Source organism: Leptonychotes weddellii, chromosome 4, assembly GCF_054177405.1.
Source record: "Leptonychotes weddellii isolate Sample4059 chromosome 4, ASM5417740v2, whole genome shotgun sequence".
Classification (NCBI taxonomy): Eukaryota; Metazoa; Chordata; class Mammalia; order Carnivora; family Phocidae; genus Leptonychotes; species Leptonychotes weddellii.
In genome coordinates this window covers 63,526,428-63,542,791 of record NC_138372.1, presented here as the reverse complement: position 1 = coordinate 63,542,791, position 16,364 = coordinate 63,526,428, and positions in this window count along the sequence as shown.

The window sequence follows — 16,364 nt, the reverse complement described above, 5'->3', positions numbered from 1 at the left end:
CGATGGACTCTGAAAAACAAACTGAGGGTTCTAGAGGGGAGGGGGGTGGGAGGATGGGTTGGCCTGGTGGTGGGTATTGAGGAGGGCACGTTCTGCATGGAGCACTGGGTGTTGTGCACGAACAATGAATCATGGAACACTTCATCTAGAACTAATGATGTAATGTATGGGGATTAACATAAGAATAAAAAAAAAATCTGAGATGAAAAAAAAAAAAAGATTCAGGAACTCTCCTCAAAGAGCTTATATTTCAGGTGAATAGACCATTCAAAGTTAAACAAGGCCATTAAGAAATGTAGAAAGAAAATGATTCATTTGGATCTTCAAGAAGTAATAAGATCTGATGGATATTTGGCATTAAGAGACAGAAGGAATATAATGAGCAAAGTCAGAAATGAAAAGCAAGAGAAATTGTGCTCAGAAATAAATAGAATAGTTTGCTTGGAAATAAAATATAGAAAGAGAATAATATGAATAAGATAAAAAATAAAACTATATACTGAGATCAACTTAAGAAAAACCATTAATGCCAGCAAACCTATATACTTTATTCTATAGGAAATGAAGAATCACTGATAATGCTTAGGTAGGAAAAATGCTTGACTAAGGACTAAGATGACAAACAAGATGGATTATAGGGCAGTTATTTAGAGACAAAGAGATCAAATAAGTAACAAAGTATAACAGACAACTGAGATGGTAATTAGGAAGTCAACTGTTAAATGAATAAAAGAGAATAGATGTGATAAATATTACAGATGTAGAATGGATTTGGAAATGAATTAGATATGGATGTAAAGGAAATGGAGATTCTGAACTTGAATGCATATGGTGATGCATTCCTATAAATGATATTTGACAAGTGAAAAGAAATACAAGTATGAGGATGAAGATAATAAAATCATTCAACACACGTTATGTATGTAAATATATCCAGTTGGACAGATGGTAATGTTGGACTCAAACTGGGATGGTAATTGTGGGAATAGGTGGCTGGAAAGAGAAGAGTTAGTTCTTCTGAGCTCACTTTCGTTTCAGGAGTGCCTCCAAGTGCTTTAACTTCTATAGAGCTTTTTTGGTGTTCAAGAGTTATTAAAGGTTATTTGGCCCAGTTACCCATGAACTAGGAAAGTGCCATTCTTCTTTTATTTATTTATTTATTTGCACTGCCATAGCCAATAGGAAACCCTTTATATATCATAATTATCATAAGAAACTCATAAGACAAGTTCTAATATTACCAATATTTTACAATTGAGGAAATAAAGTCATAGAGTAACTAAGTAAGTTGCTCATAATCACACAGCTAGTGAAAGGCAGATCTAGAATTCCTACTCAAAGCCTTCAGTCTACAGTTAAATCCCACCAGGAATCTTTAGTCTCCCAAAACCAAGATTGTCACAAGTCATTCACATCCTGAAATTAGTCTCGTGGCTCTAAACCTGTTGCTAGGTTCATGGAGTGTGGGTTAGTGGTTTTCACGTATCTACTGAGCTTTAGTGTTCACCATCAACTCTGTTTAGTTTTCTAAGTGAGGCTCAGTTTGCTTTGTGGCATTGGGGGACTGCCTCATTCTCTTGGATGGAATCTCACTTACCCTGACATAATTTTTTCTGCCTTCTTCCACAACAGATCAGACCTTGATCTTCATAACTCCAGTCAATAGCTCGGGACTTTCTTCAACCCAGTTTAATGGGTATTAGAAGCATAGTTCTATAACTCATCTCACTTTGCTTAGAGATTCTGCACCTCCCTCACCAGAGAAAATCCTGTTAAAAACAAGACCAGTGACTAAAAGAGAGCTGAGTTGCCCCCTCCTTTGAGGCTAGACCATAACTTTGACTAGCTTTATTCCTGCTATGTAACACTTCTGCAGGCCCACTGAGGAGTAATCTTGCATTGTACTGGGTATGACACAACAAACTTAAGGTTGATACAGTCAAGAGGGTGTTTAATGGTCTTATCCAAGAAAAGCCATGTTGGGCATGTTTCTGCTTAATAAGGGTATTATTTTGGGGCACCCGCATGGCTCAGTCAGTTAAGCATCTGACTCTTGATCTCCGCTCAGGTCTTGATCTCAAGCCTCCATGTGGGGGGCTTAAAAAAAAATAAAATAAGAGTACTATTTTTCAGCTCAGATACCAAACAATAAGTATATTTTTCTCTCAAAAAAAGCATTCAAATCAGAGTCTTGCCATTGCTACAGCACAAGGCAGAATACAAAGAAAGATGACTGAAAGACCCACAGAATAGTGTGAAGAGCTAATGTAGCTTAGGAGAAAAGCAATGGACATTGAAACTTGTTTTATGACCCTATGCAAGCAAATTTCTCCTGTCAGTTTACTTGGAAATGTAAACTGAAAATAACTATTCTATATGGTTTTTGTGAGACTTAAATGAGATAATTCTTATAAAATACCAAGTATAGTTCTTACGGTTTTGGAGTCTAAACAAATGGCAGCCATTATCATCCTTACCATTACTTTCATTACTAGGCAGAGGTTCAGTTCTTGAAAAGAGAAGCTATTTATCAGTGATAAGAACTAGCATCTGGCAATTTCAAAACCATTTGGAAAGGAAACAATCTTCAATATAGATGATAATCATTAAACTTAAAGTTCACTCTAAGCAATTCTAAATGGAGAGATGCAGAATTTTCTGCGACTAGGAAAACAAGGGAAAAAGAAAGAAAAAAATGACATACTGGCATAGAAACTTTGAGAAAAAAAACATATGACACAGTGAATTCCTATAGAATTTGAATAATGAAAGGCTGAGAGACATCTACGTTATATTAACAAACAAAACAACCACAGACTATTTAGTGAGAAGCAGAACTTAATATCAGAACTTCACTACACCGTATTCTAGTAGATATGACCATGCTTAGATACTTTTATCATTTAGCTCTATGCACTTTCATTCTTTTTTTTTAATTTTATTTATTTATTTGACAGAGAGAGAGCACAAGCAAGAGAAGTGACAGGCAGGGGGAGAGGGAGAAGTAGGCTCCCAGCAGAGCTGGGAGCTTGATATGGGGCTCGATCCCAGGACCCTGGGATCCTGACCTGATAATTCAGTAGAAGGCAGACGCTTAACCGACAGAGCCACTCAGGCACCCCGCACTTTCATTCTTTAGCGTGGATTGTTTTATTAATTGCCATGATGTCTTCGTGAAGTGCCTAGGTTGTTACCTGGACAAGACAGACATTATTTGCTCCTAATATTTTCAGGTTTTAGTGAACAAAGTGGCTGTACCTTTGCAGAATGGGCATGTTATTCATTGTTAATTAGTGAGCCCTTCAGAAGACCCTTATATGGTGTTCATAACATTGCGTCACCCAGTTGCTTCTTTAAAAAACAGTATTGCTGGGGCGCCCCTTCATGCATTTTGCCCATCTCACACCCTTTGCCTCTGGCAACCATCAATTTGTTCTCTGTATTTATAGGTCTGATTCTGCTTTTTGTTAGTTTATTCATTGTTTTGTTTTTTTAAATTCCAGATATGAGTGAAATCATATGGTTATTTGTCTTTCTCAGCCTGACTTATTTCACTTACCATGATTGGTTCTTACATCTCAGATTTTAACATTTCATTTTGGCCAAAGCAATGTGTGTGGTCTAGCCTGACATCAACAGGAATGGGATGTATAATACTTTCAAAGGGAGGGACAACACACATTTTTTTAACAATAATGCAATCTATCACAGAAGGTAATGTTAGCTTTTGTCCCACTGAAGTATATATTTTATTTTTTTTTTTTAAGATTTTATTTATTTATTTGACAGAGAGAGACACAGCGAGAGGGAACACAAGCAGAGGGAGTGGGAGAGGGAGAAGCAGGCTCCCCTCTGAGCAGGGAGCTCGATGCAGGGCTGGATCCTAGGACCCTGGGATCATGACCTGAGCCAAAAGCAGACGCTTAATGACTGAGCCACCCAGGCACCCCATGAAGTGTATATTTTAAATTCTTCTTTGTAGTCATACCTTCTCATGTTCCTATAAACTTGTAACATTTTAATGTCCTTTTTCTTTAAGATGTAGAGTTGACAACCATAGCCTAAACATTATTTTTCGTATTAAATGATTTTATTTATATCACTGTTACTTTATTTTTTAGGAAGCCCAGAAGCACAGGAGTTGAAGGATAATATCTAATAATAGGTTTTCTATGCATCAGAAATCATGTGTGAACCCTTTATAGATCAGATTTTCATTCTATGTGAAAACTTGGTAATTTTACCACATATCGTAAGAAGGGCAATGTCATAATTCAGTAGAAGACAGTGTTAATTTCAAGGAAGTGAAGAACAAATGGCATTTCCGATCCTTATTTTTAATAAAGTTACTTAATAAAAAGCATACACAAGCAATTTAATAATGGCATTCAATGTTAAAATTAAGTAACAAAAGATGGTTACTTTTAGGAACTTAAATATTTTTTTATGTAAGCAGACGCTTTGATTAAGTCAAACCCCTTGACATGTCTCCCAGTCTTATGTGGAAACTTCTCATTCTATAAATGATAGACATTCCTAGAGGCAAACCAGGAAAGAAATAGGTGAAATGCAGGAAACTACATCACTAAAGAATAATGCTAAAATAGACCTTCTTCTAACTCTTCCAGATCTATAATATATATTTGTTTATAGAGGAGGTCTTGTCAGAGGATGGTTTGTGCAGGAGAGGAAAAACTATATTGGCATAAGGAATTTGTGGGTCCATTTGGTAAACTTCTGTTTCCTTTCTTATTGATACCAAATATTGAATCTTGCTCATCCATACAAGTGAGAGTAGAATCAATGGAGATTGATTACAGGACAAGTGTATTACACAGCACACACACACAAACACACACACACCCACACACACACAGCTCTGTTAAGAAAGCATAGAGCAGTGCTCTGCAAACTGTCCTCCACACCAAATGTGGTCCTCCACCACTTTTTGTATGGCTACCAAACTAAGAATGTTTTTTTTTATATATGTATTTAAGTGGTTTAAACAATTAAAAGAAAAAAATTTAATGTAATGTGAAAATGATATGAAATGCAAATTTTAATGTAATTTGGAAATGATATGAAATGCAAATAATCTATAAATAAAGTTTTATTGACACCTCTACTCTTGCTTCTTCCTGCACTGTTTATGGCTGTTTTGACAGAGAGTGTATGGTCCACAAAGTCTAAAATATTTGCTATGTGGTCCTTTGCAGGAAAAGGTTGCTGACCTCTGACTTAGAGTCATTCTTAAATTAAAATTGCTAATCATTTGCAGACAGTTTTCTTTTCATTTATATTTGGACAAAATATGAAAATATCAACAATCTAGTACTTTTATTTTCTAAGAAATTAAGTACTTGATTAATTGTGCCCTCTACTACTAAATGGGAACTGTTACTTAAATTAATGGTTAGGTTAGGAATTGTGGAAAATGAACAATTTAAATGTTGTTTTCTTCTACTGAAGCAGACTCCTTGTTCTATGATTTATTTTGGAAAATTGTTCATTATTTTATGAAACTCAGCAAGTTAGTTATCATCACCTTTATACTGACAGTTACTAAATGGGCACTTCTGTTGTCATTTTCCTAATAGTTCCTTGGGGTTTTGGTTGTTTTTTAGCAGCAGTTTTCTACCATGAACATCTTAGTGTCATAGTTTAGTGAATGAGTTTCATAAGTTTCTTCTTAAGTGTGCTATAATGAAATGTTAGGTTCTGTGAATCCAAATAAAGTTAGCATAATATAAAATGGTAGAGAAAAAAATAAAATGTATAACTATTTACCAGTTTTGGCTGCATTCCAGCATGCTATAGGTTTCAGAGGAAGATGTCATAACAATTATAGATGTATATTCTTCTTTGGACAACATATAAACATCTGAAAAATTTTGTATAATATAACTGACATAATAAGAAATATATATTTGGTCTCTGCTCCTGGTTCTTGACAAAGAGGTACTAAATTTTTTGAAATTTCCTGAGTGATAGAAGCTTCTTTTGTTCCATTGAAACAACTCTTTGTGGGCTCCTAGGTCACTTCATGATGGGGAGACTGGTCACCAGAAAGACCAGGCCATGATTCAAAACTTGGGACTTTCAGCCGTACCTCCATCTTCTAGGGAGGGTAGAGATGCTAGAGATGAGTTAATAGTTGATCATGCCTATGTGATGAAGGCTTCATAAAAATCTGTAAATCATGGGGTTTGGAGAGGATCCAGTCTGATGAACACATGGAGGTGCTGGAATGATGACATGCCTGTAGGGCATTGGAAGCTTTGCCTCCCTTCCCCATATCTTGCTCTATGTACTTCTTCATGTGTCTGTTCATCTTTATCCTTCATAATATCCTTTATAATAAACTGTTAAAAGCCAGTGAATGTTTCCCTGGGATTTGTGAGCCTTTCCAGACAATTATCAAACCTGGGGAGACGGCTATGGGAACTCTGATTTATAGCTGATAGGTCAGAAGTGCAGGTGACAATCTGGGAGTTGTGATTTGAAATGGAGCGGCAGTCTAAAGGATAATTTTCCTGGGTATAGAATTCTAATTTTTTTTTTCCTTTCAACAACTCAAGTATTTCACTCTGCTGTGTTCTTGCTTACATTCTTTTGAGAAGACTATTGTAATTCTTAACTTCTGTTCCCCTAAGGAAAGTGTTTTTTTTTTCCCCTTTGGCTCCTTCCAAGATTTTCTCTTTGACTTTGGTTTTTTGTTATATGAATATAATATACCAAGGTGTAGATTTTTTGATATTTATTTTCCTTGTTGTTTTTGAGCTTCCTGGATCTATGGTTTAGTTTATGCCATTAATTTTGGAAAATTTTAACCATTATTACTTCAAATACTTCTTCTGTGCTTTTCTCCTCTTAGTATTCTAATTACACATTACATTGTTTGAAATTATCCCACAGATCTTGAATATTCTCTTCTGTTTTGTTTTATTTTGTTTTTAAGTTATTATTCATTTTCCTCTTTGATTTTCTCTTCAGGAAGTTTCTATTGACATATTTTCAAGCACACTGGTTCTTTCCTAGGCCACTTCTAGTCTACTGATGAGGCTATCAAAAACATTATTTGTGTTACAGGGTTTTTGATATCTAACATTTTCTTTTGATTCTTTCTTAGATTTTTTTTGTCTCTCTGCTTAGATCACTCTTGTTTTCTTGTCATGTCAACTTTTTCTATTAGAGACCTTAACTTATTAACTGTAGTTCTTTTAAATACCCTTTTTATTAATTACAAAACCTATGTCATATCTGAGGCTGATTCTGATGCTTCCTTTGTACCTTCAGATAGTTTTTCCCCCTTACCTTTTAGAATACATTGTAATTATTTGTTGAAAGCCAAACATGTCAAATTAAATAATGCGACATGAGATATATAGGCACTTAGTGTGAGGATTTATGTTAATCTGGGAACAAACATGAAAGTTTGCTGTAGCTGTAGGTTCCAGAGGCTTCAGATTTCTCTAGTGTTCTTATTTTTTAATCTCCCTCTTGACTTTGGTCTTGAGTACTCCTTCTTAATGAAAATCTGCATCTTGCCATTTTTTCAGCTATAATCCATTGTATTATACTGGATCACTCTTGGTGTGATATGGGGGCAAGTGTTCTACAATCTTATGGTTAAATGTCAGTGTTTTAAAGGTTCTGTATCTCTAGTCTGTGACTTACAGGCATTTTTCCAGTTGAATAGCTTTTTCCTTCTTAGGTGAAACAGAAACACGAGTCAGATAAAAGGGTGGGATGAACTTCCTCCAGTTGAGATAAGGCTCTGGTAAAGTTTTTTTGCTTAAGAACAGACCTTTGATATGGAGAAATCTCTACTTGTATTTTACAAAAGATTTATCTTCTTCCCTGCCAGAGGCAAGAAGGTCTCTCTTGAATCTTCACTGTGAGAATCTGTGAGAATCTTCCCAACATTATAGCCACCAATAGTTTCCCTTTCAAGCTAGTCCACATTCAGCCTCCAGCCAATTGTCATAATTACCATTTTAAATGTTCACACCAATTTATGACTCAGTGGCTTCTGCTGCAGTTGGATCTTGCCTGTTTGTTTTTTTTTTTTTCAAGCTTTATGTCCCTCCAGACTTTGTGTGTCAGTTTGCCTTGCACCCTCAGTTCTCTGATGAGTCCAAGAAAATTGATGAGTCAGTTCTCACTTCATCTTTTTTGTTGTTGTAGGGAAGGAAGTGGCAACTTCCACACCCTTTACACATCAGTGATGAAAACAGAAGTATTCCACTCCTTATTTTATTATTATTATTTTTTTTGGCATAGCTCTTTCTTCTTTAAGATCTCAAGCTCAAATGGCACATATTTAAAACTGTCTTTCTGACTAAAACTATACCTTCTAAGATTACTCTGTAGCACATACCTTTGTTTAACAGTTAAAAGTGTTATCATTTTTAGGTTTGGTCTAATTGATAGGAGTAGTCTGATCCCCAGGTTAATGCCTGAAATCATAAAGTCCCAGAAAAGCCACTACCAGAATTGAGATTTATAAGATTAAGAAATAAACATTTACTGTGTAAAGCTGCTAACATATTTGCAAAAAGACAACTTTTATATGGTTAAAGTTTATGAACCACGCTTCTCAGAAGCACCAGGCAGCTTCTAACTTCTAACTAGTTATATGATTAGCATATGTTTTTTACTTAAATAGTTGTCAAGAATATAATAGCATAATTAGTTTTTACAAAATGGAGAGTACTCAGCAATTAATGGCTTTTGTCTGAGAGATGATAGGAGAGAGACTAGACCTTAGCAAAATTTGACCAACCTAGAGCCTACCTGAGGGTAGATGTCAGAGGTAGATAAAAGGTAAGAGAAGATGTGTCTGAATATGGTTGACCAGGACCAGCATCCCATGGAATCCCTGTGTCTTTGTGCTCTGTAATCCTAGCATAAGGTAAATGTAAAGGCTTTTTAAAGTAGAAACTTATTTGTAGGTAGGATGAATAATCAAAGATTAGCTGTACACCCCAGATAACTGCTCCCAATCCCATAATTATGAAGGTAATCAAAGATTAATATTCCCTTCATGAAAAATGGAGATGGAAAGAACATGTTGGCGTAAATCTTATGTATAAACCAACAGGAGTTCAACAGTCTTAAAAAGCAATTTAAACTAAAGCGGTTTCCAGCTTTGATTTACATTATATAGGCAGCCTGACTATAAAGTTGGCAGTTCTCTTATTACAAATATAACTGTACCATGGTTCAATGAAACATTTTCCTACTTTTAAACCTAAACCTCTTCTTAAAAATAAATTAACATTTTGGTTTTCAATACTGTATTTTAGATGCTTTACTTTAGAAGCAATATAATATCTTTCATTACTCCTCAAACACTATAGACAGCTAAATTTATGTTTATTAAATCTTGTATAATCATTAATATAAGCTGCAGCAGCCAAGAACCTCAATTTGGATTATCGGCAATTACTTGAAACACTGTAGATAGGATAACAGAAATAAGGCTTTCCCTTGGTGACCCTTTTAAAATCAAAGTATCAGGGCTCACTTGCCACTTCAAAAGACAACAGAGACAATTAGAGTCAAATTACCCAAGTACTATGTTTTTTCACCACCTCTTTTGGAACAGATTTTGATAACAAATATGGCACAGTGGTTAGAAACATGGATTTCAGTGTCAGCTGGAATCAGGGTTGAATCCCTGACCCTGCTACTTCCTAACTTGTCTTGTAGAAGTCTTATCCTCTTTAAGCCTCAGTGTCCTTTTCCCTAAGATAGATACTAATAGTACTTACCCCACAGGAATGTTTTAAGTGTGGAAAAAGATAATGTCATTAATGTGTTAGCATTGGGAATAGAACAGAGTAAGCGTTCAAAAAATATTAAGATTATTTTAATAATATTCTTTTAACCAGAAGCCCTAAGATTTGTAAGTTTCTTGCACTCTGGAGAAATGGTCATAGAAAACAAAATTAATTCAATTATGCAGGAAAAGGCTACCGAGCAAGTTGACTCTTTAAATTTTCATCTGTGACATTTTATTGTACTATTGGTATGTGTGCATGTGTGTGTATCTGTGCATGTGGGTTTCCTTTTGGCAGGCTAGCCTCCGTTTCTGCTACCGTGGATACTCTGTTAATGGGATCAGTGTGCAAGCACCAGCATAGCTAAGGACAGAAGCTGGCTGACACCTACTGGTTGAATCGTTCTGTCTAGTGGTTGTCCAGCATCTCTTCTGAAGTAGGCACTTCCTACTGTGGACACTGATGCAAGACATAAAGATATACACTACTTAGTGCCCATTCCTGTAGGTCTCCATCTCTGAATCTCTATCCCCTTCCTTTATCTTCTGCCAACAGGATTCTGACAATCTTGCTTATTGTGGGCCATCTTTGTCTCTAAACTTCAAAGAGCCTTTACAGGCCTTTGTGAGGATACTGGATTCTGAATCACAAAAGATTGCCTTATTTTTAATAAATCTCCCCTGTCTTGCCTTATCTTTTGAACCCTTCTCAGTGCAACATTCTAGGTACATTCTCCTAAATAATCTCTTATTTTCTGCCACTACATATTGTAAAGATTCTTCAGATTTTTGGTGAATAGTCCATACCAAGGATGGACCTTACCTACTTATGCCAAGGGAATACTTGATCCCAGTTATTGATCTGGAAGTACTGGTAGACAGGCAAGTACAGAACCTGAGGAGGGCAAACATCCTCTGTCAGGCACTGACCTTTAAATGGTGTCCAAACAAGGAAACAATGCTTTCTTCTGGCAATGATTAGGGGAGAGATAGGCACTGAAAGTTCTTAAGCTCATTTACCCATTAAAAGTCTCATCCAAGGTCTTGATGTCTTACTTCTTTCCTATCATGGCCCTGACTTTGGCATAGAAGATTTTCTGGGGCTATGAATTTAGATTCATTTGGAAATTACACCTCTCCTGTGATCAAATGATGGACCTAAACGCGAGCCTGTTCTGCACACCAGCTGTAGAAGAGGATCTCAAATGCTGCCATGAAAGTGTTCTGCCTTTACAGCTCTGGACTGAGAGTTGGCTGACCTAAGGCTGCCATTCTTTTTTTCAAAGCTTTTATGTCAGTTATAAAAAGTCAATCCACTCCACAATTCTCATATTTATTCTCAATTCTTTCAAGTTCTAGAGCATTAGCTCTTGAACTTTGTACTGCATTAAAATTTCTTGGAGAGCTTTTTAAAACACAGACCTGGGGACCCCAATCCCTGAGTTTCTGATTCAATAAGTCTGGGAAGAGGCAAGTGTCCATATGATGCTAACGCTGGGGTCTGGGGACCACACTCTGGGAACCAGTGTGCTGGAGCTATTAAAAGCCAGAGCTTTCTCTCCCTTGTTTCTTTTCCTAATCTACCATAAATGAGAATGAATGTAACTGTGATGCTACATCATGACTGAACTATGATATTCCATTTTCCATTAAAAGTGGAATTCTTGTTTCTCTCTTGTCAGCAAGTAATTCGATTCCAGGTTCTAATCCTGAGAATCTGCTTTCTAATGTGTCTACGTAACTAACAATTTCAGTTTAGATTCCTCCAAAAGCAGGCCCTGAGACAAAGATTTGGGTGCAAGTAGTTTATTTGGGAGATGTATGGGTCTGTCCTGTCAGGACATAGGACTTACACAGAAATTAAACATAGAAGGCTTTATATAAAGAGGTATTAACTATAAGATGAGATTGGAGTAACAGAGATTAACTAGTAAGGAGTAAAGAGAACTCTAAAGAATATAGAAATAGCAGATATAAGGAGTAGCCTCTATCCCCAATGCTGACACAGAATGCCAAAGTAAGAACCACCACTCCACACCACACACACACACACACACACACACTTCTCCCCAGGACTAACCTCCAGACCTTTTTGAAGGGCGTGCACCTTGGTTCCTTGAGTTCACTGAGGCTGTGAAGATGCCTACGGGGTGTCAAGGAGAGCCATCCACAGGGAAATGTTGTACCAATGCCACTTCACTGCAAAGCTTACTCTAGGGGCTGCATGGAAAATTATTCATAGGAGATGCTGTGCTTGAGGCACTTTGCTGCAAAACTATCAGAGAGGTTTGCCAGGAGAAGCTGTTCATGGAGAGCTGACTGCCAGGTGCTATGGAGGCTTCATGTGCTGCTGTAGCTTACCTATTGGAACATACTGGAATCAGGGGGAGAAAACTCCCTTCCTCTCCAGTGTGTCTCTCCAGCACCAGCTACTGAAACTGTTTAATGTTATGACACCTGGCCAGGGAGATATTCTAAAGGGGTCATCTCTGTTATCACAGAGTAGAAGATAAAATGTAGATTTGGAGCAAATGAATTGATAACTGGCATAGGAAGCAAAATGTGGAAATGAGGAAGCTAGATGGGGAAAAGAGAAAATTCATAAAAGCTTCATTTATGAGCAGGTTACTCTTTTGGGAAACTGCAGTCCATACCTACTGGGGGTCATCCGATAGTATTTCCAGAACACAAGTTAAAAGTTGCCTCATAAAAAAAGAAGAAGCCGGGGTTCTTGCTCACAAATTCCCTTTTCTCATTACTCGAGGTCACTCCTAGGGGTGTTTCTTGCCTTATATTTCTGGTCCATCCATGCAAACCAAGGTCAGATCTGTAGCCTGAGAATGATCCCAGCCAGAGAGATACAGTTAGCAGTAGGCTCACATGGGAACCCTGTGAGGCCACTACTTGGAAAACCCAAGTAGACATAGGCAGGCACAGCATCAACAAATTAACCGCATCATCATAAAGCCCTAAAAAAGACACAAAAAATGAAAACAAAAAACAAACCAAAAAAACCCAGGATCTACTTCACTCAAAACTAGAATAAAGTAGAAAACAAAAGAAGCATATATCCAAAATTCAGTTTAAATAAAACTGTATAGACATTTCAGATGGTCTGTATAAATTCTACAACTTCTTCTGCCCAAGCTCTAAGTCCTTCTCATAATGACAATGGTTGTTATCACATATCGAATACTTAACCATGTTCCAGGCACTGTGCCAACTAATTTGCTTACCTCATTTCTTACAGTAAAAGAAAAAATTAGATACTACTATTATTATCACATTACAGCTAAGGAAACGGTTTAGAAAGTTTAAATTAGTTGGCTAAGTCTCCAAAGACAGTAATTTCTGACTCTTACTTACCTCTGGTCCTTAGATTCTTAATCCCACATTCCTGACCACTGGGCTGTGCTCCATTTGTGTTTGCTTTGTACACTGTACTCACTCAGAAAATGTTAATCAATGATGATGGTCTTCAAAATGAGAATTCTGGAATTCAATCATCTAAGAAATATTAAATGACATTCTCAGATACCATGAAAACTGCCAGATTTGTCTCCTTGCTTCTCAACTCTTCAAATTCAAAACACTCTGTATACTCAGTCTGAATACTGAATACTCTGCATTCTCAATATTTTTGAAATACTTGCTTCTTTTATATCTTCTCCCTGATACAAATCAATGTATTCTGACTCAGTTGTGTGAATCTATTCTGATCCAAAATATTTAATCTCCTAAACCATAGAGTGATCTTACATTTCTAGCTAGTTACATACTTCCTTACATTATTGTTTTATTTTTATGTTAATGTTATATTTTATGTTATATATCTTTTAATCTATAAGATAATAAACTCATTAGAGTCAAGAATTCTATATTATGACCCATTCATATTTGCTACTCTGTCTACCATTGTTGAGTCCATATTAATTAAATAAGGGCTGTTTGAATAAGCATTATTAAAAGTAGGAATAGCAACAACAAGACATGGACTTTTTGGTCTTAAAGAGACAATTAACAAGAAAATCCCATTATCCAAATTCAAAGTGTTTCATTTAATCAAGCTTCTACTGTACTATGTTCCTTCTCTTTTCTGTGTAATTAAAGCCCTCCCAAGCAGATTAAATAAGCAGAAATAGGGTTTTCCTTAATTTTATTTTCTCTCTTAAATTCAACCAGCATTAAACAGAGTGATGTTCCAATCTCCCGGTCAGAATTAAGTTCTTCCTCTTCTAAAACAACTCTTACAGCCTCTAGATTACAATTGCTCAGTGAACACCACAGAGCATAGGTTACCTGCTGTGAGAGTCATCTATGTACTTACTCATGTTACTCAGTAGATTGTGAGATCCTGAGGTTCCTGAATTTTAATTTTGAATCCATAGGCAGAGGGATTAGTACATAAAAGCACTCAGTAACTATGATAGATCTAGTTTGATTTACTGATATCTGGAAATATACCTAACAAGGTAACAGTCACCGTATATGACAAAGTTGTAAATGTTTTTACATACTTTCCTATTCTTATCTTTTCATCAATATGTAATAGAAGTATACAATTTCTATTCTACAAATGGAGACACTAAGTCACTTAGAGGGTGAAGTTAGGAGTAATAACATTTTGAAATTCCAACTGTACATTGTGACCTCTACCATATGTTTTTTTTAACGGTTCCATTTTGTGCCAATAACCAGGGCACCAAATGCTCATGCCTATCTTGTACTTAAGTATTATATATTTTATCAGATGACTGCAATGAGGTTCAAAAAGGTTGAAGCATTTATCCAAAGACAGGCAGTGCAGGTAGAGTTGAAACTCGGGTGCTTTTGATTTCCAGCACCTCACACTCATTCCATGGTTACATACCACCAAGATACAAACAAATAAAAGGCACGATTCCTGACCTCAGAAAGTTTACAGTCTTATTTATGATTGGATTCTGAAGGCCAGTGGAGTTAGAGAAAGGCAGCTTAGGTGATTGTTTTTCTTCCTATAAAACACTTTCTCATCCCAAAGGTCATAATGATTTTAGAGTAAAGGTCTCAGGTTTTAGTGTGCATAGTGATTACCTGAAGCACTAATTAAAATGACAGATTCCTAAGCTCTATCCTCCTGGCATCTACCATCCAAGTTAATAATAATGCAGGTCACCTTTTCAATCTTGTGGAAGGGCTCTTTCAAAAGAGAAGTGACGAGCATTGAGTTCTAAACCGAATGCACAGCCAGAACAAAAAGCATGAGTGGATAATTTGCCTCCCATCTCCCCAGAGTCAAATAAAAAGCAGAAGAAACAGAGCTCTCAGAAAAACCAAAACAATAAACAAATAAACCAAAATAATAAAAAGCAAAAACATACTTATTTCTTTTGTGTAAAGTCAGAATCATACCAAGTCACAGAGGCTCCACTTTGCAACTCTTAGCAGGAAAGGGAGCACCATGAGGGCTTTTTGAGAATGCTGTTCTGCGAAAGGACTTGTGAGCACATGGTGAGCATCTTTTCAGTTCGTCACTGAGACACCAGCCTTAATTAAAGGAAAACAAGAAGGAAGGCGGAGAGGGAGGCCGAGAGGTAGAAAAGAGGAGGTGTAGGCAAGCCTGAAAGAAGGAGCAGGAAAGGAAGGAGGGCAGAGGAGGAAATGAGATGGTGAGAGTGTCAGAAATTGCATTAACAGAAAAACAAGAATAGATTTAGAGAAAAAAGGAACAATGCCATACTCCACTATTATAATCTGGAGAGCCAGAGAGGGTAATTCTACTGCATGCTTTATTAAACTGACTTCTCCATTTCTCCCCAGGCTGGACTGCACAGACGAAATTCATTAGCTCCATTTAAATGCACACCCCAGAGCCCACCTTCAGTTTCCAGCAGAACACAACACATTTCACGTTGGATAAACCACTATGACTCTAGAGAATGATTTTTTTTTAACTTAAATCACCTTCATGGAACAGTTTGTATCCTTATGATTTTTTCATTATATGTGAAGAACTACTCTATAGACAAGGACTGGGTAAAGTCATTATACTAAATAATTCATAGTAAAGAATTTTGTTGTAATGAGATCAACAAGGCACTAATGCTCTAGGCCATTGGCCTGGGCTTAGAAATAATTTTATTATTGCAAACTTTTTTTTCCCATACTGGTTCTTGTTAAAATGGAATTTAACTGTGCAAATAAACTTACATATATTTACAACTCACCAGTGAATACCAGTTACCCACAGTCAAAACTTCAGAATCGGGGCGCCTGGGTGGCTCAGTCGTTAAGCGTCTGCCTTCGGCTCTGGTCATGATCCCAGGGTCCTGGGATCGAGCCCCGCATCGGGCTCCCTGCTCGGCAGGGAGTCTGCTTCTCCCTCTCCCACTCCCCCTGCTTGTGTTCCCTCTCTCGCTGTGTCTCTCTCTGTCAAATAAATAAATAAAATCTTTAAAAAAAAAAAAAAACTTCAGAATCATTTTTACCTGCTCATGTGTAACACCCTCATCCAATAAATGATCAAGTTCTATTCTCTACTGTTTTTTTTTTTAAGATTTTATTTATTTATTCGACAGAGAGAGACACAGCGAGAGAGGGA